This window comes from Abrus precatorius, unplaced genomic scaffold, assembly GCF_003935025.1.
Source record: "Abrus precatorius isolate BTA unplaced genomic scaffold, Abrus_2018 Scaffold3, whole genome shotgun sequence".
In the NCBI taxonomy this organism is placed as follows: Eukaryota; Viridiplantae; Streptophyta; class Magnoliopsida; order Fabales; family Fabaceae; genus Abrus; species Abrus precatorius.
The window spans coordinates 25,015,280-25,021,953 of NW_020874373.1; positions in this window are offsets into that span (position 1 = coordinate 25,015,280).

The following is a 6,674-nucleotide window of genomic DNA, read 5'->3' on the forward strand; positions in this document are numbered from 1 at the left end:
AGGCAGAATTGAATCAAACGTAGATACTTTTACAAAAATGTAGTAAACAGGAAACAAATAGTGTACAAAGATACAAGCAACAAGCACTGAAATTAAAATGTAGAAAGGTAAATGCGGGAATGTAAAGGTGCTGGAATGTAAACGTACGACTCCTCACAACGGCGAACAACGGCCACTGTGGGTCTCCTAGTAGCTGGTGTCTGGCGCGGTGCAGGGTTTCAGCGTCTCAGAGTGTTTAGGTGCGGTGTCTGGGTGCAAAAAGTCGTCCCCTGTACAATGGTGTTTTGGAGTATTTATAGTCATGAAAACCACCACCGTTCTCCTCCTTTTGCGGGCACTTCTTAGTAACTACCTTCAACTGTTGATGCCCATTATCCACGATTGCTTGTGATCGTGTTGTTGGTTAGGGCTTTTTTCGTAACTGCTATCGCCCACGATCTCCTTTGCGTAGTGGTGAATGTTGATAACTACTCGTAACTGCTTTTGGATTTTTTTCAATGACTTGACCTATCAAGACTCGTGTTTTTTCTATTTTTCGAGTATTTCTGGGAGAACCCTAAGATGCTCCTTTAATGTTATGGCCTTATAATAGTTTCTTCTTGACTTCTCTTTTCGAGCCATTCTGGAGTTTTGAGAGTCTGTCTTGGTCTTGTGGACTCAGAACATTTTCTTTGCTCATTTCTATTTTTTGAGCAATTCTGGAGGGACTCTGGAGCTCGACCAGGTTTGTGGACTTAGAATATTTTCTTGTCACTTCGTGTTTTTTGAGCAGTTTTGGGTATCAGGTACTTGGAAACTCCTAAAAAACTCCTCGAAAAGCCATCAGTTTTTGTGGACTTAGAATATTTTCCTGTTAGTCCTGTTTTTCGAGTAGTTTTAGGTGTCAGTGACTTAAAAACTCCTCAAAACTTCTATAAAAAAAAAGTCTTTAGTTTTGTGGTCTTAGAATATTTTCTTGTCTTTCAAGCAGTTTAGAGAAAAATCAACAATGTGACAAAAATCTCCTAAAATAGCTCGAAATGTGTCCCTTTTAATTAAAACTAAAGATCTTAGATAATCTTCCAATATTCTCTTATGTTCAGCTTATCTTTGGCTCCTTCTTGACTCTCGAAACTTTTTGAAATGTAGTTTCCTTCAAGATGATTTTAACTTGGAAAATTTTCCTTATCCCAAACAGACCAAAATTTGTCCACCTAACTTTCACACCTCAAAGCCTTGAAATTTCTGTGGAGGTCTACAACACATATTAGAAGAGGAAATAGGTACAATGGAGACTGGTTTTCTCAAAGCTTGAGAAGATTTTAGCCCAACAGCATTGGACGGGTCAACGGGGTGATGGAGTATGAAGGAGTATGAAATATTGAGTTAGCAGAGATGTTAGATTTAAAGATGATTTTGACGAGTGTGACAGTGGAGAGAGAAAGTTGAAGAATAAGACTTAAGTTGATTGGAATTTGAGCTTGTTAGAGTTGTGTTTCAAATATAAAAAAATAACAAATTGGATTGAACAAAATGAAGAATTGCAAGAAAAGAAAAAAGGAGAATAAAGCTATCGCAGAGGGCAAACCAGAAAAAAAGAATGTCATTGTAGCAACTACCAAAAAAAAGAAAGAAGATTATTAAAAATTATTATTTTAAATATTTAGTCTTAATTATAAGAATTAAAGTTAAGAAAAAATATTAATTATAAAATGTAGTTATGAATAAATTTTGTAAAATATTAGTTGTAAATTTTTGTAAAATGTAAAAAAATATTAGTCATAACATATACACCAAAAGTCTAATAAGTTAGGATATAAAGTAAATTTAAAAAGTGGATTGAAAATATTAAATTGGTTACAAAAAAATGGTGAATTAAAAAATCAGTTTAATATAAATCTAGTTTTATAAAATCATTTTAATATTAGTTATAAATTGAACTTACATAACTAGATTTTTTGCCCAACTTTACTGTAAAATAATGTTATTTTGTATCTCAAATGTTATTTAACGTGATAAATTATCACTTTATTAATTTAACATTTTTAACGATAATAACTAATATGATTGATAATTGTTAATTTTATGAATTAAAATTTAAAATTTTGAAGACTAACTTTAATGAAATTGCATATTTTAAATATTAAAGTGAGAATTAATCTAATGTTTTATTAATTAAATTTAAATTAAAAAAAATTATATAAAAAATAGTCATCAACATGTGAAAGTGATAGTAAATTCTTTTTAATAAATAATATATGTAAATTTATTGTAAGAATTAAAATGATAAAGTGCAAAAGCAAGAAAATGTTTTTTTGAACATTAAATAAGATAATATAATATTTTTAATATGTATAGATGTCAAAATGATAAAATGTAATGAGTAAAAAATATACTAAACCCTCAATTTAGTTTTTGAGAGAATTTGAGTCTAACATTTTAGTCCTTAAAAAATTTAAAATGTTTCTAACTTTTTTTTCCATTATTCATTTTAATCTTTGGTCTCATACTCCATTAAAAAACAATAACAGAAAATTGAGTTATCACGTTAAGTACTATGTCAAGAGCTTATTTGATAGAAACGACATTGTTTTGAAAGTCTATTTGGCAGAAACGATGTTGTTTGGGTGGTGTTAGGGTTATGCGCCTCTAATTTTCCATTATTAGGATTCTTGGCTATCAACTAAATTGAAAATGATATTTGAAAAAATTGTAGCACTGAATGAAAAAAGAAATTCTCTGCTGCAGGATCTTGAATGATCAGGGGAGAAGACAGTCATGGTTAGGGCTAAATTGTCCATGAGTTAAAAAAAAAAAAAGGGATTGTTCAAGATAAAGACAATGTAAAAGGTCTTCTAAATGAAAAGAACTCAGAGATTGAATAATTGAAAATTGATTTGTAAAAGCAAGATTCTGCAGTTTCTGAATACAAGAATAAAATAAAAAAATTGTCCAATTACTTGAAAAGTATTCCTAAGCTAAAGGCTAATATGCTAGAAATGAATATATTATAAGTTGTTTGTTGTCTTCAAAAAGTGTACAGTTAGAGTTTGTTGTCTCCAAAATAGAAAATGACTCACAAGATGATTAAAAAAAATTACCAAATTTTTCATCTGATTTTACTTTTCTACTATAACAAACTTCAATATATAAATATTTTACCACCAAACACAACTTCAAAGATAAATTTGGATGAGATTTTGCAATATACTTAGCCTTTCAAAAATATCGTTTCTACTAATTAGACTTCTGACATGATACTTAATATTACAAGTCAGTTTTTTGTTACTGTTTCTTAATGAAGTTTGAAATTAGGAACTAAAATAAATGATAGAGAAGGAAGTTAGAGACTAACGTAACATTTTAAATTTTTTTAAGACTAAAATGTTAAATTCAAACTATTTTAAGGATTAAAATAAAGATTTAGTCTAAAAAATAAAATTAATTATATACTATTTAGTGTTAATCTTTTATGTTTAGATAATGTAACAATCAAAATTATGTCCTAGAGAATATGTCAATTATATTTTATTTTATTTTTAAAAAAAAATCTTTTTTATTAAAATATTTTGTGACGGGTTCCGAAAATACACTATTGTAAAATAAATAAGTAATATAATTAGAAGAGTTTATAAAGAAATTATAACTTTTATATATTTTAAAATTATATAAAAAAATTTACGATTAAATTTATTAAATAATTCATCTTATAAAAATTATGAAATAAAATTTTAAATAAATATTATTTTGAAACGGTGCAGAGAGGATTCGCTGGATCTAAATAAAACGGATTACAAAAATAACAGTCACAATTTTTTAAAAAAATATGTAGCGGACAGAGCGGTCTGCCTTTCAGTGGTCACCTTTGAAATTTTTATTTTATTGATATTATCATCTAAAAAAAATTATGTACCCACGTTATTTTTTAAAAATTTATTTATTTAAAATTTTAACAATTTTATAATATCTAAATTAAGACATAATTTTTTATAAGCTTGAAAACTCTTACACTCAATTTGAGTCTTTTATTTAATTTATATCTAATGAATTATAATTTACTATTAAATGTAAGTTAAATAAAATGTTCAAGTCGTAAGAGTTTTTAAACTTATAATAGTGTGAGAAAATTCTTTTCTATTTAAAATAATTTGATACCTTTTTTTATAAATATTTAATATAAATTTAAGTAATTTGACTTTATTTATATTTTTAACTGTATATTAAATTTATTATATATTATACACATGAGCAGCAATTAATTACTTTACTAATAATTCTAATAAAAATTATTTTATTTAATAATTTTTCATTAAGTTGAAATTTATTAATTAAATTTTTGAAAAAGGTAATATATTTATATTAATTATGAATATCAGATTTTAAATTAATTAGACATTTGTAATTATATAATTTTATAAGTAATATTTATTTACATTTAAAAATATGTTAGACATTAACATACATTGTCTAATAAATTATTAATTACTTTAAATGTATATAATTTATTTCAAAAGAAATTTTAATTTAATGATTAAATTAATAAAATGCAATATTTATAAAAAATTATTAAAAGATTAACTTGAATAATTTGATCTCTATTTTGCAATAATAAATATTTCTTAATTTATAAATTAAATTTATTTTAATTTTGGCAGCTAACATAAAAATTCTGACTCCTTTGAATAATGCTGTCCAAACATCTACTAGATGTAATAGGATTTGGATCAATATTAAGAATAGAAAAGAAAAGAGGACAAAATTAGGCTTTTTTATTTAAATAATATCTTTTTAAAAAATAATTTCTTAAAATAGTATTTTTTTTTTTTAGTTATTATTTTGTCGGGTGCTTTTTTTATCATATCAATTGAACGATAGTAAATATTTATTTATTATTTTAATAAACTATCTTCTTAAAATAATTAATACTATTTCAAAATTTAACATATGTCATAACCAAACATGCATTAGATGATATAAAATAATAGTATATTTTTATTATTATTTTAATAAAATATATCTCAGCTTTTCCAATACTCCTATCATTGAAGTTTTTACTAATATAATATAAAAATAAAATAAAATTACCTGAATGGACCGGTGCTTACAAAATTTACAGAATTAGACCCAATTACTATAGCAGTAATTGGGTAGCCAGAGTTCTGTCCCTGGGCCACCGAATTCTGGAAGTTGAATTTTGATTTTTTTTCAATTTTTTAAATATTTTTATATAAATAAATAAATTTAATTATTTAAATTATATTTATATATTTATATTCTATTATGTGAAAATAAATAAAAATAAAAATAATATTTATTTTACATGTTTATTAATTTTTTTTTACATAATTATGATAATAAATAATATTTTTATTTTTGTTATCATATTATTTAATATAATTTTAATTTTTGTAAAACGGTATTAATATTATATTCTGAAATTATATTTTTGTTTATTTAATATTATTTAAAAAAATTACAATAATCTAATATTTATGTTTATATATTTATATTATGTTAATCTGTGTGACAGATTTTGTAAATTCCTTGAGAAAATCGACTTCTGAGAGCAGTTAGAAACGAACCGCTCTCCAAAGTATACTTCTAAGAGCGGTTAAATACGAACCGCTTTCCAAAGTCTACTTCTAAGAGCGGTCAATTTTGAACCGTTCTTCAAAGTCTACATCTAAGAGCGGTCAATTTTGAACCGCTCTCCAAAGTCGTAATCTAAGAGCGGTCAATTTTGAACCGCTCTCTTAAGTCGAATTCTAAGAGCGGTTCAATTTGAACCGCTCTATAAAGTCGTACGCGCTAAGCTGATGTGGAGGATTTGGAGAGCGGTTCAAAACTAACCGCTCTCAGTATTCGAATTTCGAGAGCGGTTCGTTTTGAACCGCTCTCAGAAGTGAACTCAAGTATTAATTAACATAATATAAATATTTATTTTCACACAATATAAAAATAAAAATATAATTCAAATAATAAAATTTATTTTATTATTTAAAACTATTTTTATTATTAAATTTGACAATATATAATTATTATATAAACATAAATATTAGATAATATTTTTTTATTATATATAAAAACAAAAATGCAAATTATGTATAGAATTTGGTGAGATTTTTACATAAATAATATTAAAAAAATAAAAATTATAATAATAATTGAATAATTTTAAATTTGTATTTGATAAAAATTACAATAATAATTTATTTAATTTTATATTTTTATAAAATAAATAAAAGTATTAAATAATAATAAGATTATTTATTTAATTTGAGATATTAATCTTTATTAAAATTTATACATAATTATTTATTTAAAAAATATTTTATTAATATTAATAAACATTATTAAATAATATTATGTAGATATATATATATAATAATAATATATTTAATATAAATTACTAATACTAAAATTTAGAAGTTGCAATGACATTCATAAAATTAAAAATTACATGAAGAAAATTTTAAAGTAATAACAACAACATAAATCAATGACGGGAAGTAGAAGCTTGAGTAATGTTTGGACATGTCTTCCTTGTGTGACCAGGGGTGTGACAATAAGAACAATTTTTTTGCCGACTTTGTTGTTTTCTAATGTCCATCTCTGTCCTTATCCTACTAGACTTGGGTCAACCTTTTGAAGTTCTTTTCAGTTCTGGATTTAGACACAAAGTTGGGCCCGTGTAA